Below are 27042 nucleotides of genomic sequence, written 5' to 3'. Positions count from 1 at the left end.
AACTAACTAACTAACTACTACTAACTAACTAACTACTACTAACTACTAACTAACTAACTAACTAACTAACTAACTAACTACTAACACTAACTAAACTAACTAACTAACTAACTAACTACTACTAACTAACTAACTAACTACTACTAACTAACTAACTAACTACTAACTAACTAACTAACTACTAACTAACTAACTACTAACTAACTAACTAACTAACTACTAACTAACTAACTAACTACTAACTAACTAACTACTAACTAACTAACTACTAACTAACTAACTAACTAACTACTAACTAACTAACTAACTACTAACTAACTAACTAACTAACTACTAACTAACTAACTAACTACTAACTAACTACTAACTAACTAACTACTAACTAACTAACTAACTAACTAACTAACTAACTAACTAACTAACTAACTAACTAACTAACTAACTAACTAACTAACTAACTAACTAACTAACTACTAACTAACTAACTAACTACTAACTAACTTACTAACTAACTAACTCTAACTAACTAACTAGCGTATAGTCCTGTAACTAACTAACTAACTAACTAACTAACTAACTAACTAACTAACTAACTAACTAACTACTAACTAAATAACTACTAACGAACTAGCGTATAGTCCAGTCTGTAACTAACTAACTAACTAACTAACGAACTAACTAACTAACTAACTAACTAACTACTAACTACTAACTAACTAACTAACTAACTAACTAACTAACTAACTACTAACTAACTAACTACTAACTAACTAACTACTAACTAACAACTAACTAACTAACTAACTACTAACTAACTAACTAACTAACTAACTAACTAACTAACTAACTAACTAACTAACTAACTAACTACTATCTAACTACTATCTATCTATCTATCTAACTAACTAACTAACTAACTAACTAACTAACTAACTAACTAACTAACTAACTAACTACCTAACTAACTAACTAACTATCTAACTAACTATCTATCTATCTAACTAACTAACGCCCAGTATATAGTCTAGTCTATAGTGCAGTCTATAGTCTAGTCTATAGTATATTCTGTTGTCTAGTCTGTAGCCTAGTCTGTAGTCTAGCGTATAGTCCAGTCTGTAACTAACTAACTATCGTCCAGTTTATAGTCTAGCCTATAGTCTATTATATAGTTCAGTATATAGTCTAGTCTAGTCTATATTCTAGTAAATAGTCTAATCTATAGTGCAGACTATAGTCTAGTCTATAGTATAGTATATTGTAAAGTCTGTAGTCTATTCTATAGTATCATCTGTAGTCTGGTCTGTAGCCTAGTCTGTAGTCTAGCCTATAGTTGAGTCTATAGTCTAGTCTGTATTATAGTCTATTGTCTAGCTAATAGTCTGGCCTATAGTTCAGTCTATAGTCTGGCCTATAGTCTACTCTATAATCTAGTCTAGTCTAGAGTCTGTTAATTATAATACTACTCCTTCCAAATCGGCAGATCTGTAATGTATATAAGCCTAGGCCATAATGGCGATTTTCATAACGATTGGACCTCATTTGACCCTAGTTCCATTCAAGGTTTAATTTCAGAAAAACACTTAAACGTCCGTAACTCACTTATAAACACTAGTATTATAATAAAATTTGGCACAAATAAGTTTTATATGAATAAAATTATAACCCCAAAATTTTATGAGGATCGGTCCATATCTGGTCGCCATATAACTTTTGTTTTCTTAATTTTATCTATAAATTGCTTAAACATGTTTATAAGTCGGCCATGTCCGACTGCACTTTCCTACTCCTCTTTATTTGTTGAGATGTGTGTGTGCATATATTTCTAAAATATTTATTTTATAACCTAAAAAAAATTCTGGAGAAAAATCTGACACATACAATGTGTCAGGAACGATATTCAAAAATGTTCATTATAAAATTATATTAATTTTTTGTTTCTTATTTAAAAGTTATGGATTACGAATGAAAAATATGTCCCATAGTGTAAGAAATTAAAACAAAAAAGATACACCTACAGAATTCGCAGATTTTCGTAAATATTTACATGTACTTTAAAAACATATCCGTTTAGTCGTCACGTATGATATCGCCATATTTTGGAAAACAAGATTCCGAATGGAATGTTTCTGTTTGCAAATATAGAATGGAGCAGAATGTCAATATTGTTTTCCAAGTACTCCCATTTTTACCAAATCTATACCACTCTGAAGGCGTACGAACGTCACATACAATACGTATATCTTCCGATATGCATAATACTTCTGCCAGTCCACTGCTCAACTACTTAATAGCCTTTCTGCCTTTACTTTACATTAAGCTTTTTATAATTGAAAAACACTTTCACCATTTAATTATGGCTTTATATTTGAATTTCAACTACATATTTTAATCAGTTGACAATGAACTTGTACTAAGTACGTAATTCAAATACAAAAAACCCCCACATTGACATTTCCTTTACACAAGTTATCGTTTGAAACTTCGGTCAATCTTATATGTATGAAATCCTGTTCATGAGATTATTGCCCTCAACATTGCCATTCATCAAACCATTCATTCATGATCGTACTTTTTACTATAAGTTTGACGTAAGAGTTTTAGTTTTCCTTATGATAATATAAGTATTAGAATTTTTTTCTTTTTTAGTTCGAGTTGTTTGTAAAGAGAATGAATGATAAAGCAAACTTTTGCTGATATGGAAAACTTAAATCTATTAGACTTGAAGAAAAAAAAGTATTGGTATACTTATGTTGCCAGCGTATTGTTTTAGAAATTTTATTTCAATTTGCTTATTTCAACAATTTGTTCAAATACAATTATTTATTATGTTTTTTATAATTATTTTGACAAGTGTTCGTTTCGCGCTTATTTGAAACGTGTATTAATTTTATTATATTTTTAATATGATTGTTATGTTTTAATTTATTATCACAATTTATTTATTACTAGCTTTACCCAGTGTGCTTTGCTACCCTAAAAGCAGTATAAATAAAAAACCCACTTAACGATTTTGAAGATTCTAACTGCAATAGTTCTCTAGATTTACAATATGTTACATATTAGAGATGCCAAGCAAATTACTGAAAGTTCGCCAATTTCTATCTATCTATGAAAAATTTGAATAATATAATAGTTCTATTAGTTTCCCAGATAAACGAAATTTTATATTTAAATCATATGGGAGTTGTCAAGTTCCCCATTGAAAGTCCGCCCGTTATACTCCAATTGTTCAGATGAATGTCAAAGCTTTTCAAGTAAAATTTGAAGATTCTAGCTTTAATAGTTTCTAAGATATACGATTTTTTCTAATTAATTTATATGGGGGCTCCAGGCCCCCTATATGAAAGTCGGCTCGTTTCCCCCCAAAATGTTCAGTTGAATATTAAAGTAATTTATGCAAAATTTGAATAATTTAGTTCTATTAGTTTCCCAGATAAATGAATTTTGTATTTAATTAATATGGGAAGTGCCAAGTCCCCCATTTAAAGTCCGTCAATTATTCCCTAAATGTTCACATTAATGTCAAAGTACTTCATGTAATATTTAAAGATTCTACATCTAATAGTTTCTCAGATATAAGAATTTTTCTATTAAATTCATGTGGGGGTTTCAAGCCCCCAAGATAAAAGCCCGCCCTTTTTTCTCCAAAATGTTTAGATGAATATTAAAGTAATTTGTGCAAAATTTGAAGAATCTAGTTCTATTAGTTTCCCAGATAAACGAAATTTTATATTTAAGTCATATGGGAGTTGTCAAGTCCCCCATTGAAAGTCCGCCCTTTATACTCTAATTGTTCAGATGAATGTCAAAGTTCTTCAAGTAAAATTTGAAGATTCTAGCTCTAATAGTTTCTAAGATTTTCTAATTAATTCATATGGGGGCTCCAGGCCCCCTATATGAAAGTCGGCTCGTTTTCCTCCAAAATGTTCAGTTGAATATTAAAGTAATTTATGCAAAATTTGAAGAATTTAGTTCTATTAGTTTCCCAGATAAATGAATTTTGTATTTAATTAATATGGGAAGTGCCAAGTCCCCCATTTAAAGTTCGCCAATTATTCCCTAAATGTTCACATTAATGTCAAAGTACTTCATGTAATATTTAAAGATTCTACATCTAATAGTTTCTCAGATATAAGAATTTTTCTATTAAATTCATGTGGGGGTTTCAAGCCCCCAAGATAAAAGCCCGCCCTTTTTTCTCCAAAATGTTTAGATGAATATTAAAGTAATTGTGTGCAAAATTTGAAGAATCTAGTTCTATTAGTTTCCCAGATAAACGAAATTTTGTATTTAATTAATATGGGAGGTACAAAGTCCCCCATTGAAAGTCCGCCCGTTATACTCTAATTGTTCAGATGAATGTCAAAGTTCTTCAAGTAAAATTTGAAGATTCTAGCTCTAATAGTTTCTCAGATATACGAATTTTTCTATTTAATTCATATGGGGGCTCCAAGCCCCCCCCAAGATGGAAGTCCGATCTTTTTCATCCAAAATGTTCAGACGAATATTTAAGTTCTTAGTGCAAAAGTTGAAGAATTTAGTTCTATTAGTTTCCCAGATAAACGAATTTTTGCATTTAATTAATATGGGAGGTGCCGCTCCCCTCATGGGTAGTCCGCCAATTTATTTCCCAAAATGTTAACATGGATGTTAAAGTTATTTGTGCAAATTTTTAAGATTCTAACTGTAATTGTTTCTAAGATAAACGAATTTTTATTTTTAATTTATATGGGAGGTGCCACGCCCCCAAATGCTAGTCCGCCTACTTTTTGTCCTAAATAATCATATTGACACTAAAGTGGCTGCGACAAAATTTGAATACTCTAACTGTTATATTATCTCAAATATACGGATTTAATATTTTCTAATATGGGTGTGGCACCTCGCCCACTTGAAATTTCAAAATAAAAAGTAGTCTATTACCTATTCCAGACATACAGTAATACGCTGTGAAAATTTCAAGAAAATCGGTTCAGCAGTTTTATATAACGTTCAAACATACAAACATACTGTCACATGCAAATTAAAAAATCCAATTTTATAGATAACCCTTATTGATTATAAGCCCCCAATATAATTTATTTGCAAAAATTTACACTACAAACATAAACACATTCACACTTACATATTTTTTCAAAATATTCATACGAGTCAAACAAATCGTGACAGTTTTCATTTGGGGTTTTTCGTTATGATGATGTTTTTGTTGCTGTTGTTGTTTGTGTCTGTTACCAGTAGTCAGTTGTTGTTCATGTTTGGTGACATAGAGTCTACAATGTGAGTGAGACAAAAAAAAAAAAAAATTTGTAAAAAATATTGAATTGAAAGAAAATTACAACTGCACGAAAAATAGGTTGCTGCACTTTTTTGTTTAAAAATTTTTAGCGCGTACATATAGTTGTAGTACGAGAAAATAGCGAAAAAAACATACATACATACATATTTACATTTGTTGTACATATTTGAAAACAACAATTATGTATACATAGTATTACATCTGTACAAGTACATTACTGTACATATGTTTCTTTCTATTTGTTCTACATAACATTTCTATAGACATTTAAATGGGTTTAATTTGCCAAATGGCTTAACTCCCTTAATTAGAAACTTTGTAAAAAGTTTGGAATATGTAGTAATTTATGTTTGATTGATATAATTTGTTTCAAACGTGAGTTTTTCATATAGCAATTCCCACTTCAAATAAAAAATGGAGTTAACCACTTTGACATATCATATTATACAGCTGAGGTTCAGTACTTTCTCAGTAGTTAGTGAGTTTTTGAATACTGTAGATATATTATTGTATAGGGATTTGAACAAACCCAGCAAAAACTCGCTAATGAATTTCAGTTGTAACTACTTACCTATTAACATACTTTTCAATGACTACTACATATCGTCCGGATTACATATAAGTAGTCTAATAACGTCTTATTAATAATGTGTTATATAAATACTTTCTAATTCATTAGTCATCTTCTCCGAGAAGCTATAGAAATTTTTACATACTATTTACATTGACGACTTTTTCTAATTACTTGTAAGCGTTTGAGATAAGTACTTGCCTCTAAAATAACGACTTAAAATGTTATTGTGTAAAGTAAATTTTAGCAATTTTGAACTTTTTGCTGGGAATATATTATAAACAATTAATACATACATAACTCAAAATCGGAATATTCAAAAGTCTGCTCTTCATAGAAACTTGGACCAATTGTGTTTCAGATCCTCACAAAATGTATTACTTTTGACATATTTCAATCGATTTATGTAATGATACAATGATTTAAGTTAGAAGTAATTGGACTAGATCAGTATTGACGAGTAAAAAAACGCTTTAAATGAGGGATAGACGTATGGTCGGGCCCACACAACTTAAATTCTGAAATATAGCTAGAAAGTTCTGAAATACAATTGAAAACTTCCGAAAATTTTTATGGAAATACTATAAGAAAACTAACGAAGACGGAAATCTGTCATTTCACAAGAAAGACGAAATCTGCAAGTTGTCCTGAATTCCGGTTATTGGACAGGATGATGTTAGTAACCAACAATGATGTAAGTCAAGACCTAGACATAATCTTTGGTCGGAAACATAAAATGTAAATACCACATAGATGGCAAAACTAATAAAGCACATCGATATAGGGCGCTGTTCTGGAGAATGATAGACTAGACATCGATCTTAGTCCAACTATGCCATAATGGCATACTAGAACTATCAAAGCACATCGATATAGGGCGCTATTCTGGTAAATGATAGACTAGACATCGGTCTTAGCCCAACTATGCCACAGTGGTATTATGAACTTTACGAAACTTTGATCGGAAACTACAAGAAACAAACTAACGAAGATGGAAATCTGTCATTTCACAAGAAAGACGAAAATTGCAGGTTGTCCTGAATCCCGGTTATTGGACAGGATTGATGTTAGTAACCGACAATGATGTTAGTCAAGACCTAGACATAATCTTTGATCGGAAACTAAAATGTAAATACCGCATAGATGACAGAACTAACACAGCACATCGGTATAGGTCGCTATTCTGGAGAATGATGGACTACTCATCTGTCTTAGTCCAATTATGACACAGTGGCATTATGAATTTAATTAAACTTTGATGGGAAACTAAAAGGTCTTAGTCCGACTATGATCTAGTGTTTTTAATGAATTCAATTAATCTTTGATCGGGAACTAAAATTAAAATACCGCATAGATGATAGAACCAATAAAGTACATAGATGTTGGGCATTATGTAGAAGAATCATAGAGTCTTAGTCCTAAAACCTAGCGGTTTTATAAAACTAATTTCAACTTATATAGTCTGGTAGATTTCCTTATGCAAGAACCACACAAACCACAGACATGCCCGATCGCGTACCGGAATAGAAAAATTATCGGCAACTGTAAGACATTGGTCCCTTAAGAGATATCTTGGTCAACAAAACAATATAGCAAAACCCCTTTAAGAATCTGTTGTTACATAGGTGGTTCTAAGCCGAGATACAAAACGGGTTTGGGGATCTACATTGAAAAACCGGAATCTGAGATATACTATCATCTTCCTAATCATAATACTAGCTTCCATGCGGAAGTCCGTGCGATCAAGGAATGTATAAGATGGACTAAATTAAATATGGCACCAAAAGAGATTAACATATTTACCGAAAGCAATATCAGCTAATAATATTAAGGCTAAGTCCTTGCCGAGTCAAAACCGAATTCTCTTCCAGTGGTAAGCTGTGCATCATAGTGGTACTAAGCTATTCGCAGGTAATATACATATACATATATATTCATCAAATTCCATCAAGAACATAGGCTGTTTACATAGAAACTCTATATGTTTCTGTCATCTGCGATATGTCGTAGTTCGTTAAAGGATTTTTCAGTTTCGTTTAAGATTGTTCGTCTCTAAGTTGTTTTCGGTCTTGCTCTTGTTCTCGATCGTTGTGGGTTCCATTCCAGTGTTTTGTGGCAGATTTCGTTGTATCTGTTGGTAAACATTTGGATTTAATCTTTTATGCTCTCGGTGACCAGTCAGGTTTCGGATCCGTAAAGGAGAATAAATTTCACGCAGACGTTATATATGTATGTGGATCTTTGTTCGAGGGGAGAAGACGATTGATTTTCAAGTATTCGGGATAATAAATAATGAAAAAGTGAATGCAGTCGCCATAAAGGCAAGGAGAAGTAGGGTTCTATAAATCGACTTTCGAATAATCGAACAATCGACTTTTTGTCGAAAAAAGTCGAAGTCGACTATTTTGTTCCAAAAAAGTCGATAACTCGACTATGGTCTGTGAAAAAAGTCGAAAAGTCAACTTTGTTAATAAAAGTCGAAAAGTCGAAAAAAGTTAAAAATCGGAAAAAGTCGAAAATAGTCGAAAATCTTAAAAAAAAGTCAAAAACTCTAAAATAGTCGGAAAAACTCGAAAAAAGTCAAAAAATAGTCGAAAAAATTCAAAAAGTCGACAATTTTAAAATACTTATAGTCGAAAAGTCTAAAAGTCGACTTTTAATTAAATGAAAAAAGTCGAAAAATCGAGTTTTCATAAAATGCAAAAAGTCGAAAAGTCGACTTTTAACTAAATGAAAAAAGTCGAAAATTCGACTTTTCGTTTCAACTATAGAACCCTAAGGAGAAGTTAACCTTACGAATGCAAAACCATTCGACGAAACGAGAGCTGAATTAAAACATGGGCGAGAGAATAACAAATGGTTGAAATAATGAGGCGATGGGTAGAACCACAAAGACTCTATGGGGTGAAGAGTTATTCAGATCATGCAAGAAGGACAGTCAAATGCTGAAACACTTTCTCTGTCCTTGCAAGGCTTTCGTCGAAAATAGTATAAAATTCCTCAAGTATTAAATCCCTCAAGAACACTTTATTATAATGAATTACGTCCAGGAAATTGGGTTTTGAACATTTCATATATATATATATTGCTATATAAGGGGGTTTCCACTAACAAATTCCCTGATAAGGAGCGTACAATACGCGACCTAGGTATATTTTTTCGGACCTGATTCGGACAATTTGAAATGGTGTAGAGAAACTGCTTATTTTGAAACACATTATAAGTAAGCGGTTGAAGTTTTCGTATCTTTAAAGAGAGAGAGAGGGAAAGAGAGAGGGAGAGTTTTCAATAGTAGTAAAACGGGGCAAAATTCGCTATTTTCAAACGAATCAATTGTATTCGGTAGCGAATTATAAACCCACTGGAGTCAACCGCCACTAATGGGTTTACACAGTTCAGTATAGAAACTAATAAAAGTACTCTCTCACCCACACTTGCCTACCATAATAGGCAAACATACATACACACATAATTTGAGGGTGTTTTAATTTTGGGTGGTTTATTTTTTTGAACAATTGTTTTTATTAATTTAAGCTTTTTTTATTGTTTTCAATATTTTCTTGTTGTAATCGCTGTTGTTTAGATTTTTATTTTCATTACAAATATTTTTTTTTTTTACTTTTTATTATTGTATAAATATGAACAGTTTGTACAAGGCAAATAAATACAAATAAACATTTGTGCTATTTAACTTTAGAAGAACCTTCAATGTACTTGCTCTGTCAGATGTTTAAAGGTATTTAAAGTTTCTATTCATACTGAAACATTATAGTGGTTTTCTCGAAATACTTTAAAAGAAACCTCAAGTGTATTTCATTGTTTAATGAAAAATCGCAAAATTTCATTAAAAATCGACCTTTGACCTTCATATAGCAAGTTACGCACTACTTATGGACCAAGTTTTTCATTTCTGAAATCTCCAGAATTAAAAAACCTGTTACAACTAAATTATGAGAGGAATTAAATGCTGATGCTCTTTTATTACATTATATCGAACTTTGTAAAGTTCGTTTTTTAAAACACTCCTTTACCGCTCTGTCTCATTACAATAGCAAATACTTATTTATTTTTAAAACCAATTGAATGTTTTTGTTTCAATTTCAGTTTTTAGTTCTATTTTTTTCATAATTTATTAAATCATAAATAAACAAATAAGTAGAGTGTGTTAATAAAGTTGTTTTGTTTCTAAGTACATTTTTTTTTATAGAAACTAGTGTTACAAACAAATATTTATACTCTGCACTACTTCGCAGTATGGTTGAATGTTATGCTTCTGTGTTGATTTTGTAATAACCGAAATAGTGGGTCTCACACACCCATCTTAAATAAAACTAATCGACTCACTCTCGGAATTGATTTAATGATTTACGTCCTCTAGTTATATTGTGAACAAATGTATAACTATGGTTCAGAAATGCTCACTTTGACACGATAACAAAGAATCCATCCAAAAAATGTTGTAAAACCAATATCTGGAGGTTCCATTAAGATTTTTGTCAAACTCAAGAGGGGCTTGTAAAATCAAGTCGAGTGACTTTAAATGACGAATGTTTTTCAACCACCGGGTGAGCTTTTACAACAAGTCACCACCGCCCCATTGTGCTTTTTACACGACGGTAGCAATTTACTTATATGGAATTTCCGGTCCTGTATACGTGCACTTTGCTCGAGAGCTCGATCTATCTAATCTCTTGCCATAGTAGTTCCGTTGGGGAATGACAGGTGTAATGAGCAAGCTCAGTCTAACACCGACAAAGGAAAAGGCAATCACTGGTTAGAGTCGATAGAAGGGGCGGACCCATCATTAGGTGAAAACACCATATTGATGTTAAGAGAAATGCTCTGTCCCTACAAGCATTCTCATCATCTAAGACTCATCCAGTGCATTCCTGAACCTTATATTTATGTCGCCCAACCTTATATCTATGTCGCCCAACCTACTGTGATAAGTTGAGCATGTTTAGAGTAAACTCCAACACACTCAACCGTGAAGGAAAATCGCCGATAAATTAAAGATTAAGGTACTACAACGCATCAACCAGGTTCAAACGACACTTCAATTATCACTCAATTATTCCTTCCGACATATCAGCAGATACAACTCAGGATTCCTCTCGTCCATCGACATACAAGTATCCGATGGTAGATCTCACTCCAACACAAACCCAATCTTTGCATTATCAGCTCAATTCCAATATTTTATTAATCCACAGCTTACTCGGTGGTTTATATCGCTACTAGAAACTAGGAGCGGTTACAGAAACTTATCCCGAAAATTTATATTTTACCGTGTATCAATATTTTAAACAAGCACCACCTTCCTGCGAGTTTAGGTTTAAACCACAGCCACTACGTGGATCCCGAAAGAACCTCAACCAACTGACCAGGGCACTGTCCTGCAGGCAATTGGGCAACCGTAGTACCAGATTATGTGGTGCTCTGGTTAGACCCTAAGTCAAATCATACCAAGGACTAACCGAGGAGTGAAGTGACAGCACCAGTTTATAGTCCCGGCAGACTAGAGGTACTGGTAGCACCTCTTTACCCCGGGATACAATACATCAAGATGAGGGTCTTTCATCAAGGAAACATGCCCCGGAGAGTTTACTTTAAATTATGGTTTTACATATCTGGAATGCTCCTTAAACACTATAAAAGAAAAATATTAATACGAGATCGTATGAGTAACCCACACGACAGGCCAGCCAAAGATTCATTGCACTAATGGAAAAACAAAAAAGCAATCTGGCCAGACCATCACAGGGACCAGTACCGAATACAATTGTTTGTTGTTTTCGCGAGTTTTGCCTCACATTCCCAGTTGCCCAGACCTTGCCTCCTTATACTTCTTACTATATATTTCGACCTTTCTCTTTATATCTGGGTTGGAATCAAAAGCTTAGCCATTAATATAGGAAAAGGTCATAGTTAACAAAGATCAACACTTTACACTAACTTTTCACAACAAGAAACACGATTCCAACCACCTAGTTTTTAGGCCTATAGCTTTCAGTTTTGAACTAACCATACGACTATACCATACACGAACTATGTTAGAGTGTTAAGAGTTAGAATATAATACCAGGATTTATACAGATGGTTCTAAAATAAACTTTGGTTCTCTTGTTTTTTGTGTTAAGAAACTCTTTTCTGGAATAAAAAACACCTCAGTACACGTCGTATTATAGGAATTTATGTCGACAGGCAGGTGGTGCAAGGTCGTCTGTCTGGCAATTACATATTGGTAAACAGAACAGATTCGAACACGTTAACCAACCAATCTTTCGATTCCCTCGTGTACTACATAGCGGGTCGTATGGCCTTCGAAAGTTCTCACTATATTAGGAACTTTTCATATCAACACCTTCAAACTAAAACATTCCAAAAAGTGAGTTTTAAGTTTAAGTATTTGATATAAACATTTTTTGCTTTCGATTCTGAACGGATCGGCGTATTCGAACCAAATTTTGACAGTATTTAAGTTATGTACACATAGATCGTTTTAATTGGTTAGAGTCGTCGATATAATTCAATCCTACATTATAATTCGTTTAAATATAATTCTATTAAGTTAAGACTTCGGTCAACAATTTATTTAGGTCCTATTGGAGGGTAATTTTTCGAAAATAAGTCTTAATAATATCGATATTATGATACAATTTAAAACATATAAATAAGTTAGGTGATATTATTTTGCCACAATATTGGCATTGATCATTTGTAGGGCCTAGACCCCGTATAAACCCCTTTTTCTTAAATTGCCATTTAAAAAATAAAACATGTTTCGCTAATGAATATAATATACGTCATACTTAACCAATCTTTTATAAATCAATCTCATTTTAGTCGTCAACCAAGGTCGTGGTGTATATTTATTAAACAGAAAAGAACGAACGAACGAAGGACAGATAAACTCCTCCCAATTGTTAACCAATCAAAATATTGTAAAACCTAAACTCGTTTTATTAAAATATTAATTGAAATTTGTTTTTTAAACAAAACAAATTTTGTTGTTTATTTCTTAATTCAAATTTTTATTTTTATTTTTTTCTTTAAATATAAAAAAAAAAAAGTTTTATCTCTAGACACCTAACATTCCCTTACTCTACACCTGTAGCAGTGCCCAGTATTTTAGGGCGTCATCACATTTTTATGATGTAGATTTAATAGATTTTTTACAGCTTTTTTTTTCAAGTATTATTGTTGTAGTATATTAATAATTATGTAAATTATTTAAGTTTCTTTAAATCAATATCAATATTTGTGTGTTGTTAACAAAATTCCTTAATTTTTACGACTTTTTTATCTGGCTTCAAATTTTTTCAATAAAAAAAAACTACATAAACTTTTTTTTTTGTTTTACAAATTCGTTGAAACCCATCTTTTTGGATTAGACTCATAACTAGTCCAATAATACGTTAATCTTATATATAGTTTCAAGTTAATGAAATGAAATTTTGTTAAACATGAAAAACAGAAGATATATATTTTTTTTTTTATTTAATAACTTAATAAATTTGTTTTCCAAAATACTGGCTAAAGTTATGAAAGCCTATGTAGGTAATAATATGTATGATCGTAAAAAAATGTTTATGACAAAAATGTTCACGGGCATTTAGAAAAGTTATAAACAAAAATATGTATGTATAAAAAATAGTTTTGTCTTTTTGTTAATAATTTTTTTATGAATATCTATTTGTCAAGATTTTGTAATTGATTCTATTGTGCGTTTTTTTATTATCTTTTTATCAAATTAAGCACGAGTTTTACATTTTATAAATAAGTGAAGGGGGTTTTGATATGTAGTATGTATATCATTGGAAAACCTTAATTAAGTTACCGTACCAATACTAAAGTACTGTTTGCTAAACTTATTCAAATTAGTCCTGGAATCTACTTATTATAATGTTGCGATCAAAAAATTACAGTTTTATATACCGTTAGTTTAATCCTCAAATATGTCAAGTCCAGGACTAGTCAATAGATTTGTCAATAGGTTAGTCCATATACTAGTCAATAGTCTAGTCCATATATTAACCTATAGACAAGTCCTTCGACTAGCCAAAACGATAGCCCATAGCCTGGTCAATAGTATAATCCATAGAATGTCAATAGGCTATTCCATAGACAAATTAATATTCTAGTCCATAGACTAGTCAATAGGCTAGCACATAGACTAGGTAATAGGCTAGTCCTTAGATAATTCAATAGACAAGTCCTTCGACTAGTCAATAGTATAGTCCATAGACTAGTCAATAGGCTAATGCATAGACCGTTAATAGGATAGTCCGTAGACTAATGAATATTTTAGTCCATATGCTAGTCCACAGAGTAGTTAATATTTTAGTCCATAGTCTCGATAATAATGTAGACAATAATGTCCATAGAGTCCTTGGTTAATCCATGGACTAGTGCATCTATATAATAGACAAGTCCTTATACTAGTCAATTCAATAGTCCATATACTAGTGAATAGGCCACAGTCCATAGACTAGTTAATAGGCTATACATTAGACCAGTTAATAGGCTAGTCCATAGACTAGTTAATATGCTAGTCCAAAGACTAATTACTACTCTAGTGCACTCCAGTTCTACCATTTTGTCAAGTATTTAGAGTCCAAAAGTTTAAGTAACAACCGTACTAGCCTTTCTGTCGGCAAAATGGTGCAGTTCCAATCACCATATCGGCAAAAGTAAGTTCTAGATATCACCATTGCGTTCGATTGGGAGTGGCATGGCGCACTTTTATAAAAAGTATTTGCTTTTGATGTCGATAAACACATCACTCGATTTATATGGAGCTTTCTCAGAGCTCACACTATACGAGTTGTTTCCCTCCGGGTCGTGTTTCCTTGATGAAAGTACCTCTAGTCTGCCACATTAAACTGGTGATATCATTTCATTCCTTGTCTAGTTCTTGGAATGATTTGACATGGGGTCAAACCAGAGAACCACATATTCTGGTACTACGGGTGGTCAGTTGCCAGCAGGACTGGTCCTGGCTGGTCAGTTGGTTGTGGTTACTTCGGAATCCACGTAGTGGCTGTGGTTTAAACCCGAAATCGCGAGAAAAGTAAGTTGCGGTTAAAAGACTGATGCACGGTGAAATCTATATTTCGGGATAAGTTCGGTGCTGTTGCCGAATGACAACATATGCCCCACAGAGGGGTGACTATGGAACTAAGTGTTAGAAGTGAGGGGGTGTTAATTGTATATGATGCATTGTGAATGTAGGGGTATACGGAACTCACCCGCCCGTATACCTAGAGTGAGTCTATCGTATGTTGTTCTCTTATGAGTGTGTCGGATAAATGAGAAGTGTGCCGGGTTGAATCGTGATGGAATGGTTGTCCAGGTATGTTCAGAGTAAACTCTGTTCATACAAGATTTACCACAGTGTGTCACTAATAATAAAGTCTCGGCTTATTTGATGGATTCGTACTTCGGTCTACCGGCTACGTCTCTAGGTGCTGTTGCCGACTCAACAGGGGCCATACCATGTGCATGTTTGTAAACGGAAGTGATGTTATTGCATCTCGGTAGTTAAGCAACGGGGCAGCAATGGTCAGAGATTAGATAGCTCAAGTACTTGAGCAAAGTGCACATATACTGGACCGAAAATTCCATATACTTAAACTGTCACCTGCGTCTCTAGGTGCTGTTGCCGACTCAACAGGGGCCATACCATGTGCATGTTTGTAAACGGAAGTGATGTTATTGCATCTCGGTAATTAAGCAACGGGGCAGCAATGGTCAGAGATTAGATAGCTCAAGTACTTGAGCAAAGTGCACATATACTGGACCGAAAATTCCATATACTTAAACTGTCACCTGCATCTAAGAAGCACAATGGGGTGGTGGTGAGTCGTCACAGAAGCTTACCTAGTCGTTGAAAAAGACCACCGCGAAATACTTAGACCAATTCGGCAGCTGTTCACGTAAAGCACTCGACATTAACTTAAACGAGTTATTATAGATGGAATCTGATCCAACGAGTTCAAAATGAGGCTAGACATGAATGATTCGCTTAACAAAAACCTAACAACAACTTCTGAATGAAAACGAGAGTCAAATAGAGTCGACGCACGTCAGATTATGTTGCTTAATCTATATTTATGGTTGTTATAACTATTAAGGAATCAGAAGCTCTTGACGTTCTAGGCATGGGAATACAGTGTGATGTCCGCTAGACTGAACACATTTTTCAAGTATCCAAAGTGTCTTGGTTTTCTAATATTCGACCAAAAATGCAATACAATACTCATATATGAACCGATGCTTCAAAGTATATTTTTGGGCTTCTCGACAGCGTATAGGATATGGTCTTATTGTTATCGGTGACAGTAGGGTATCCAACTCTATTGCTTCTCTGAAGCACCGTCGCAAAGTTTGGTGTGTTTTACTGTTTTATCAATACTTCAATGGAATGTGTTCCTCCTAAGTAATCTTGTTCCCGAACTCAAGAACTCACCAATTTGTGGTCTATTAGCCAGTGGATTACACAATGCATTTCAGGGAAAACTCGTTCTTTAGCCGTACTGCCTGTATGTGGAAAAATTGCAACAGTTCACAAACACTACACCCTATATCCTCCCGTATACCTATTTCCCTAGTTCCATCTCAATGCACTGCATAAATAGGGGACATCCCCTGAGTTCTGGACTGGACTGGGGCTCACAGACTAGTGATATTAAATCATAGACTAGTTGATGGATTAATCTATGTACTGGTCTATAGACTAATCTTAGGACTAGTCTATTGTCTAGAACATAAACTATCAGAATACTTAACAGTTACTGCAGATGTTGTTTAGTTGAAGAAGAGGACCAATCGGTATAACACTTTTTCAATAATTTGACAAAAAATTTCAATTATTTTTTAATAATTTTTATTTCCTGAACTTTGTCCCAGATTAAGAGTAATTCTTAAAAAAAATTTTTTTTTCTGCTTTTTTAAAACTTTTATGACCATTTAATCTGAAGAACATTAATATATTTTTTTTTAATATCTAAATTTTTATGATGTTGCGATTTGTTTGAACATTTTTCCGTAAAAAAAAAAACATGTATTTAAATGTTTATTTTTTTAAGAGCTCTTAAAAAACATCAATAATTTTTAATTTTAAAAACATTTTGAAAAGCACAGAAAAAAAGTAATAAAACATTTATGTTTAAATTTGCAAACAATATAATTTTGCTTCATTTGATTGCGTAGAATTCTAGGAATTTAAAGATTTTTTATTGGGGATTTTTAACCAGACAGTTTAGAGAAGATTTAGACAAGATTTCTTAATTTTAATATTTTTAATGACATTATCATTCAATTAGCCTAAAAAAAACTGATGACATTAAAATTTCAGAAGGCCTAAAGATGTCTTTATACTATATATGTTCACCACTGAATCGGGCAACTGAATACCTAGAATCGTATCCGTTTGCTGAGTTTTGAACCCTCATGAGTTTTCAATTAAGTTTGTATTATTCAGATGAGAACTCTAATAGCATTATATTCAATAGGTCTATTTTATTACACTACTTCTTGCCACCTAGTATTATAACATTCAAAATTTCGGCCATAAAATTTATCACACGCCTGTTCTTATTTCCATATCTAGACACAATTTTTGACACACTAACTCTATATTTGGCTTATATGCAGATTTTTTTTTCGAAGTCTATTCATATTAATGTAATTAATTCATGTCACGTGTCAGTTGTTAATGATCTCTTTTCTTTAAATTTCTCATATTAAAATTTTTGGATTTTGTTTAATTAAGACGATCGTAAAACTAATCTAGTTTGTTAAAGTCATAAAAAGATTAGTTATAAATATTAAAATATGATTTTAATAAATAGCTATAGTTTAATATATAAGAAAAAATGTTCAAATACACTGCAGCTGCTGTTAAGTCTGAAATGCTACTAGTTTTGTTAATAATTACGTAAAAAATTAATATTTAAACAATAAAATTAATACTATTGTTTAAATAAACACAGGCTAACAAATTGTTAACTCAGAAATAAAATATATCATAACTTTAAGCTTTGCAGAATTCCAATCTGTTATAAGAAATTCTTCATTATAACAGGTTGGAGTTGTTTCAAACTTTAGGTTCAGTTCACTCGAAGATATATTCTTCTAAATAATTCTAATTTAAAGTCATCAGATTAGACATTCAGATGTCGTAACAAACTGTATAACTAACGGTGTCGCCGGACTATTTAATCATTTCATATATAGTCAAGAACGACTATAAAGTACTGCAAAGACTTATCTATCTTTAAATTGTCTATCATTCTCCCTACACGCCTATGAGAAATTGAGAAGCATGCCAAGCTCTCTTTAAAACAAACTTCTAAGACATCAGCCCATAAGTCGGCCAAATTTTTGGCAATGGAATCTTTTGTTCTTGGGGCCCTTGTATTTTACTGTGGTGCTCAGTTCTGGATCACATATGTTGTCTAATTTGAAACAGAGAGTACATTTCGATCTCATCACGTTCGAGGTGGGAGCCTTGAGAAATGATGGACGTTTCGATATTTAATTCTCAGATGTTTTTGTAATAAATTTCATTAGGCAATCTGATAGAGATCAAGTTCTTTAGAGAAAATTCTCGAACCATTACTCAAGTATTGTTCTCGACTGATAAATGTGTAAATATTTATACAGATGGTTCTAATATTTTTGATAGACGGGATGCCAATTATCGAGAATGTTTTGACATCATCTGAGCCATACCAATGAAGGTGTAGTTGACTTTAATTCAGACTAAAATCAAGGTAATAAGCCTATTAGGTCAGGACTATAGACAAGACAATAGACTAGACTATAGACAAGATTATAGACAAGGTTATAGACAATAATACACTTAAAACTATAGTCAGACTAAAGAAATGATAATAGTTCAGAGTATAGAAAATACTAGTGGCCTCCGGTAGGTTAGTGGTTAGTGTTCTAGTCTGGTAGACCGGAGGTGGTGGGTTCGATTCCCACCTGAGGCACTGGTTAAGGAGCGCACAAGAGGCCCGATAGAGGCCTAGGTATTTCTTCGGATTTCATGTATATACATCCTCCTTTCAAACTAACTAACTAACTAAATAGAAAATACTATAATCAGGGCAAGACTATAGTTAAGACTAGAGACAAGATTATAGACAACGCTATAGACAAGACAATAGACAAAACTATAGATAAGATTATAGACAAGATTATAGACTGTAGTCCAGACTACAGCTAGAATACAGTTGAGACTACAGACATGACTAAAGGCTATTGTCAAAACTATATACATGGTCATAGACATGACTATAGTCAAGACTATTGTCAAAACTATATTCATGGCCATAGACAAGTTAGTCAAGACTATAGACAAGACTGTAGACAAAGCTATAGACAAAACTATAGTCTAGCTTATCTATAGTCCAGACTACAGTTGAGAATACAGTCAAGTCTTGATTATATTCTATATTCCCGACTATAGCTAGAATACAGTCGAGACTATAGACATGACTATAGTCAAGACTACTGAGAAAATTATATTCATGGCCATAGACAAGTTTATAGTCAAGACTATTGACAAGACTGTAGACAAAGCTATAGACAAAACTATAGTCCAGCTTGTCTATAGTCCAGACTACTGTTAAGGCTATAGTTTAGTCTTGATTATATTCTATAGTTCAGACTATAACTAGAATACAGTTGAGACTATATTCACGGCTATAGACAAGTTTATAGACAAAACTATAGACAAGACCGTAGTCAAAACTATAGTCTAGATTATAGACTAGTTAGGACCATGACAAGACTTTCAATGTATTGTAAATGGAACTGTTTTTCTAGATATCATTCTCGTTCCCAACCCATTTCAATATGAAATATTTTAGACCTACATCTTTGCAGCTTCCTTCAAAATGTTCCTTCCAAATAGAGAGGTCAAGTATATGTATGCTGTACTAGAGTCTATATCAAGACTATAGTCCAACTTGTTTTGCCTTGACTATAGTCTATAATTCAGACTATATCTAGAATACAGTCAAGACTATATTCATGGCTATAGACAAGTTTATAGTCAAGACTATATTCATGGCTATAGACAAGTTAATAGTCAAGATTATAGAGAAGACTGTAGTCAAAACTATAGTCAAGATTTTAGACAAGACTATAGTAAGCACCTCCTCCTTCTCCTTCCTATCCCACTTTCATATTGAAGATTTTAGTCCTACATCACTGCGACTTTCTTCAAAATGTTGATTCCAAAGAGAGGGGTCACGTGTATGTATTATGTATTAAAGACTATACCATGACAAGTGATCTTACTAGTATAATTCCAAAGATATTAAATGCGTTCATAGTCATATTGGATTTGTTACAAATCCTAATAAGCGGATTAATACATATAACCGATTAATATGCTTGCTTCTTTTTGCTCTAAGCGCACATAAACCCCACACTTTCTAACCCAAAGAAAATATGTATGTCTTTCGATCTAAAAGACATTAATAAATATTACTTGTGTACTTTTTTTTTACTATATTTCTTTCTTACCAGTTTAGACTTTGTAACAAATTTGAAATGATCTTGTTAAATATCTGATTTAATGTCTAAATCTGATCAAATCTTGTGCATAAACTTAAACATGCGAGATCAATGTATAAACGAATTTTCGACATGCATTCAAGCACATGTGTCTGTACAGATTTTCAGCTTAAAATATAAAAATAAAACAAAAATCAGATCTACATTACAAGAAACTAAATCTAAATCTTTGTGATTTGTGACCAAATAGTAACGAATTTATAATGCGTCTAAATAAGAGAAAAATGCAACCATACCAGTTTTGTACGCCTGCCATTGAGACAAATGAACCACAATTCAACTGCTATGAAAAAAAAAAATAATAAAATAAAAAAAACTTCCATACACTTGGAGCAAATGTCTACGAGTACGTTTTATAGCTACTCTGGATAAACTTTTTTTAAAGAGATTTTTATATATAAAATTTTTTTGTATAACAAAAATATGCAGTACTAGTTTTTTGTTGTTAACACAAAAAAGAAAAAGAATTTCTTAAAACAAAAAAATTAAAACACTTGACAACAAAATTATCGGGGAAAAAAGGTAAATTTGTAATGTAATAAGTCGAATTCTGTAGACCTTGACAATCAAAGCCACTATAACTAGATATGGGATTTTTTAATGTATTTCTGATTTTTAGTGCATGATTTTGAACTTAGGTAGTTATTGCCATAGTCGAATCTGTAGTCTATTGTATAGTCTAGTCTATAGTCTAGTCTATAATCTAGTCTATAGTCTAGTCTATAGTCTAGTCTATGGTCTAGTCTATAGTCAAGTCTATGGTCTAGTCTATAGTCAAGTCTACGGTCTAGTCTATAGTATAGTCTATAGTCTAGTCTATGGTCTAGTCTATAGTCTAGTCTATGATCTAGACCAGCGGTTCCCACCGATTTTTACTTCGCGGACCCCTTGAAGAACTTATTTAATTTCGCGGACCCCCATACATATTTTGATATCTTATTGTTCTAAATAATTGTCCATCCGAAAATTGACCTAGTCCATTAATCCCTACGTCTAATAAATGTAGAGATGTCATATCTATAAAATATTCCCGTACATTGAGAATATATAATATTTCAGATAGGCTTTCAATTGCATGTTTTGAAGATAGAATGACTTCTTTGTTGATATGTTAACATGATGTTTAATTTTATGATCGTGAGATCTTTCATGTTCATTTTTCTTCAAGGTAGCGAAATGGTTTCTTTATCAAATATTGTCACATGTGCTTAAGGAGTCACGTTTCAAAAATTTGTTGCGATTGCAAAGGGTGAACTGAGTAAGTGAGCTAAGTTTTCGGGAAAATAATATAAGAAAGTTGGACTTCTTCTATGTTGTTGCGGAATGCGTTATCCGCATAATATATGATTTGAACTCTTTGTTAAAGTACTGTGAATTTGGAACTTAAATTTGAATTTTAAAATACCAACGAATTATTTTACTTCATGGTTTTTGGCTACATATTTACGCGAAACGCTATGGATTTTCTGATGTTAATTTAATAATATGTATTGGTGGAAAAAATCCAGTTAAAATCTGTGTATCACGTCGGATTGGAATATTTATAAAGAGATGCATAAAGAGTCACCTCTGTTTTGGAAATATATAATTTTAGTCCTTTCAAACGAGAACACTTTTGCTTACAATTTGATAAACTTAAATCTGTAATAAGCTTGTCTTTGAATTGAACTTCATACTCCGGAATACCAGTATCCCTAATTTAATTGTAAGGCAGAGTATTTTTTGAAATAAAAACCATTATTTCAGTACATATACAGGATTAAAAATTACAAATCACGCAATACTTTACTTTATAAAAGTTATACAATAAATTTGTAGGGCCTAGCTTCTTCCTGATAAACAATCGAAAAAATAAAATTCAAAAAGCCACCAAAAAATTTGGGATTATTGCACAAAAATTGGAGATATTTGTACATATGTATGTACATATAAAAGCAGAATATTGTTTATTCATGGTTTTTTTTCGTTCGTCTTCGCGGACCCCCTAGGATTTTACTACGGACCACTAGGGGTCCGCGGACCCCCATTTGGGAACCGTTGATCTAGACTATAGTCTAGTCTATAGTCTAGTCTATAGTTTAGTCTATAGTTCAGTCTATAGTATACTCTATAGTATAGTCTATAGTCTAGTCTATAGTCTAGTCTATAGTCTAGTCTAGTCTAGTCTATAGTAGTCTATAGTCTAGTCTATAGTCTAGTCTATAGTCTAGTCTATAGTCTAGTCTATAGTCTAGTCTATAGTCTAGTCTATAGTCTAGTCTATAGTCTAGTCTATAGTCTAGTCTATAGTCTAGTCTATAGTCTAGTCTATAGTATAGTCTATAGTCTAGTCTATAGTCTAGTCTATAGTCTAGTCTATAGTCTAGTCTATAGTCTAGTCTATAGTCTAGTCTATAGTCTAGTCTATAGTCTAGTCTATAGTCTAGTCTATAGTCTAGTCTCTAGTCTAGTCTATAGTCTAGTCTATAGTCTAGTCTATAGTCTAGTCTATAGTCTAGTCTATAGTCTAGTCTATAGTCTAGTCTATAGTCTAGTCTATAGTCTAGTCTATAGTCTAGTCTATAGTCTAGTCTATAGTCTAGTCTATAGTCTAGTCATAGTCTAGTCTATAGTCTAGTCTATAGTCTAGTCTATAGTCTAGTCTATAGTATAGTCTATAGTCTAGTCTATAGTCTAGTCTATAGTCTAGTCTATAGTCTAGTCTATAGTCTAGTCTATAGTCTAGTCTATAGTCTAGTCTATAGTCTAGTCTATAGTCTAGTCTATAGTCTAGTCTATAGTCTAGTCTATAGTCTAGTCTATAGTCTAGTCTATAGTCTAGTCTATAGTCTAGTCTATAGTCTAGTCTATAGTCTAGTCTATAGTCTAGTCTATAGTCTAGTCTATAGTCTAGTCTATAGTCTAGTCTATAGTCTAGTCTATAGTCTAGTCTATAGTCTAGTCTATAGTCTAGTCTATAGTCTAGTCTATAGTCTAGTCTATAGTCTAGTCTATAGTCTAGTCTATAGTCTAGTCTATAGTCTAGTCTATAGTCTAGTCTATAGTCTAGTCTATAGTCTAGTCTATAGTCTAGTCTATAGTCTAGTCTATAGTCTAGTCTATAGTCTAGTCTATAGTCTAGTCTATAGTCTAGTCTATAGTCTAGTCTATAGTCTAGTCTATAGTCTAGTCTATAGTCTAGTCTATAGTCTAGTCTATAGTCTAGTCTATAGTCTAGTCTATAGTCTAGTCTATAGTCTAGTCTAGTCTATAGTCTAGTCTATAGTCTAGTCTATAGTCTAGTCTATAGTCTAGTCTATAGTCTAGTCTATAGTCTAGTCTATAGTCTAGTCTATAGTCTAGTCTATAGTCTAGTCTATAGTCTAGTCTATAGTCTAGTCTAGTCTAGTCTATAGTCTAGTCTATAGTCTAGTCTATAGTCTAGTCTATAGTCTAGTCTATAGTCTAGTCTATAGTCTAGTCTATAGTCTAGTCTATAGTCTAGTCTATAGTCTAGTCTATAGTCTAGTCTATAGTCTAGTCTATAGTCTAGTCTATAGTCTAGTCTATAGTCTACTCTAGTCTACTCTAGTCTAGTCTATAGTCTAGTCTATAGTATAGTCTATAGTCTAGTCTATAGTCTAGTCTATAGTCTAGTCTATAGTCTAGTCCATAATCTAGTCTATAATCTAGTCTAGTCTATAGTCTAGTCCATAATCTAGTCTAGTCTATAGTCTAATCTATATCTTATCTAATCACTGCATCAGTATGGATCATCTCCTGTACGTTGAAGATTCTCACGAGGTCCTAACAGATTTGCAAAATTAGTCGGATTAGCAAACCCTGAAACATATTCGTTGTATTCGTTGTGCTGTAAGCCTAAGTAAAGTTTGGGGTAGGTTTTAAGGAATGCTAATCCAAAAATTTTGTACAGCTTTTAGGGCCCCCTGAGATCTTTCTTTTAACAAAGATGAAAGGAAGTCTTCAGGTAACTAGTACTTTTTTCACACATGAAAATGCAAATCAATTTCTCTATAATCTATAAAGATTGTAATTAATATCATTTCACATTTAAAAAAACATCAAAATGTCAGTTACGTTTTGACACCCTTTCACCAACGTCAGAGAGAAAAAGACATCTATTGCACTTTTTTTATGCCATACCTGCGTGGGACTATAAATTTAAATCTACTCGTCAAGGTCAGTGGACACTCTTTCACTTGATTAAACATTAAAGTTTAATGAAGCAAAATGTCATTTCGTAAATAAAAGCAATTTGTTGTAGTTGTTGTGTGAAGTTTCAAATTTCAGTGTCAGCAACAATGTTGCAATGAAACGATTGCGCTTTTTGCGCTAAAACATTAAAACCTTGTTGCATTTTGTTTGCCAGTGTAGAAACATTTATAATGTTGGATTTTTTACTTTGTTTGTTGTTGCATTTGTTTGTAAATATCTGTCAAATGAAAACAACTAACCGGTATGACGTTACAGCAGCAACAACAACGACAACTACAATAATAATAATAAAAATTGCAATATCAACAACAACAGCAACAAAGAAAAAACAACTTTGCGGCAAAGACACACAGACTTTAGTCCAACACACAAACTTTAATAAAACGCACTCGCTTACTCGTACTTGCATACCACAAGTTTAGATTTTTTTTGTTGGCAATGCATCTGTAAATTGTTGCTGCCGTTGTTGCATTTTTTTGCATAAGTTTTCTTATACACGCACCTGTCATATGTTGCACAGACGTGCTAGTAGTAGCCACAGCAGCAACAACAACAACAATCATAGCAATGCAGCAGCCAGTAAACAATCGCTACAACTTAGTTTAAACGTTGAGTATACTGTCGGACAGACAGCAGAGGCAACAACAACAACGTAACAAAATCAGAAAAAATCAGACAGACACAGCTACAGACCATGGAATGGCAATCAGATGTCTGCCTAGAGATTCCCATTTACGCTCTATGAATGTGAACACATTACTCTAGTTGACCACAAGATACTCGTACCACAACAATTGCAGCAACAACAATAACAATAACAACAACATCAAGAGCAACAACACAACAGCAGCAATAACATTTTTATTTACAAAATAAAAAGCCAGGTGTTACATGTGTTTAAGAAATATTCAATGATGATGTTGTTGTTGTTGCACTTGCAACAGTTGTTGCTATTGTTGGCGATGACGATGTTGCCACTTTGGCTGCTTTATAAATATAAATAAAATACGAAACAAAAAAATCCTGCAGAACCTGTGTTTTTGTTTCAAAGGGTTTTACAAAAAGATCTATAACAAAAATAGTATCGGTCATATACTGAATATACATCATATACTGATCTATAGCCAAGACAGTAGACTGATCTATAAACAAGACTGTAGACTGATCTATAGTGAAGACTGTATACTGATTAATAGTCAAGACTATTGATTGATCTATAGCAATGAGTACAGATTGTTCTATAGTCGAGTCTATAGACTTATCTATAGTCAAGACTGTAGGCTCATATATTGTCAATACTATAATCAATACTATAGATTAATCTTTAGTCTAGAATAAAGACTAATCTATAGTCAAGACTGTGGACTGATTTATAGTCAAGAAAATAGACTGATCTATAGTTAAGACTATAGACTGATCTATAGTCAAGACTATAGACTGATCTATAGTAAAGACTGTAGACTGATCTATAGTCAAGACTATAGACTGATCTATAGTCAAGACTATAGACTGATCTATAGTCAAGACTATAGACTGATCTATAGTCAAGACTATAGACTGATGTATAGTCAAGACTATAGACTGATCTATAGTCAAGACTATAGACTGATCTATAGTCAAGACTATAGACTGATCTATAGTCAAGACTATAGACTGATCTATAGTCAAGACTATAGACTAATCTATAGTCAAAAATTAAGACTAATCTTTAGACAAGAATAAAGACTAATCTATATTCGAAATTATAGACTGATCTATAATCAAGACTATGGACTGATCTATAGACAAGACTATAGACTAATCTATAGTAAAGACTATAGACTAATCTATAGTAAAGACTATAGACTAATCTATAGTCAAGACTATAGACTGATGTATTGTCAAGACTATAGACTGATCTATAGTCAAGACTGTAGACTCATATATAGTCAATACTATAATCAATACTATAGGTTAATCTTTAGTCTAGAATAAAGACTAATCTATAGTCAAGACTGTGGACTAATCTATAGTCAAGACTATAGACTGATCTATAGTCAAGACTATAGACTGATCTATAGTCAAGAATATAGACTGATCTATAGTTAAGACTATAAGACTAAGAGTATAGACTGATCTATAGTCAAGACTATATATTAATATATTGTCAAGACTATAGACTAATCTATAGTAAAGGCTATAGACTCATCTATAGTCAAGACTATAGACTGATCTATAGTCAAGACTATCGACTGATCTATGGTCTAGAATATAAGTTTCTCTATAGTCAAGACTATATGACTATAGACTGATCTATAGCCAAGTTAAGACTATCAACTGATCTATAGTCAAGACTATGGACTGATCAACAGTCAAGACTATAGAC

At 32.6% G+C, this 27042-nt stretch overlaps 1 long non-coding RNA gene across 1 annotated transcript in view; it reads right to left on the bottom strand.

The window, feature by feature from the left end:
* LOC119612002 overlaps nucleotides 1–27042 on the bottom strand; it is a 47295-nt gene that overhangs the window by 2799 nt on the left and 17454 nt on the right. The gene's annotated exons all lie outside the window — the stretch shown is intronic.

The sequence above is a fragment of the Lucilia sericata genome, unplaced genomic scaffold (assembly GCF_015586225.1).
Source record: "Lucilia sericata isolate MDLA Ls3-8-SP2 unplaced genomic scaffold, ASM1558622v1 Contig001579F_arrow, whole genome shotgun sequence".
Classification (NCBI taxonomy): Eukaryota; Metazoa; Arthropoda; class Insecta; order Diptera; family Calliphoridae; genus Lucilia; species Lucilia sericata.
This window is presented reverse-complemented; position numbering and strand designations above follow the sequence as displayed.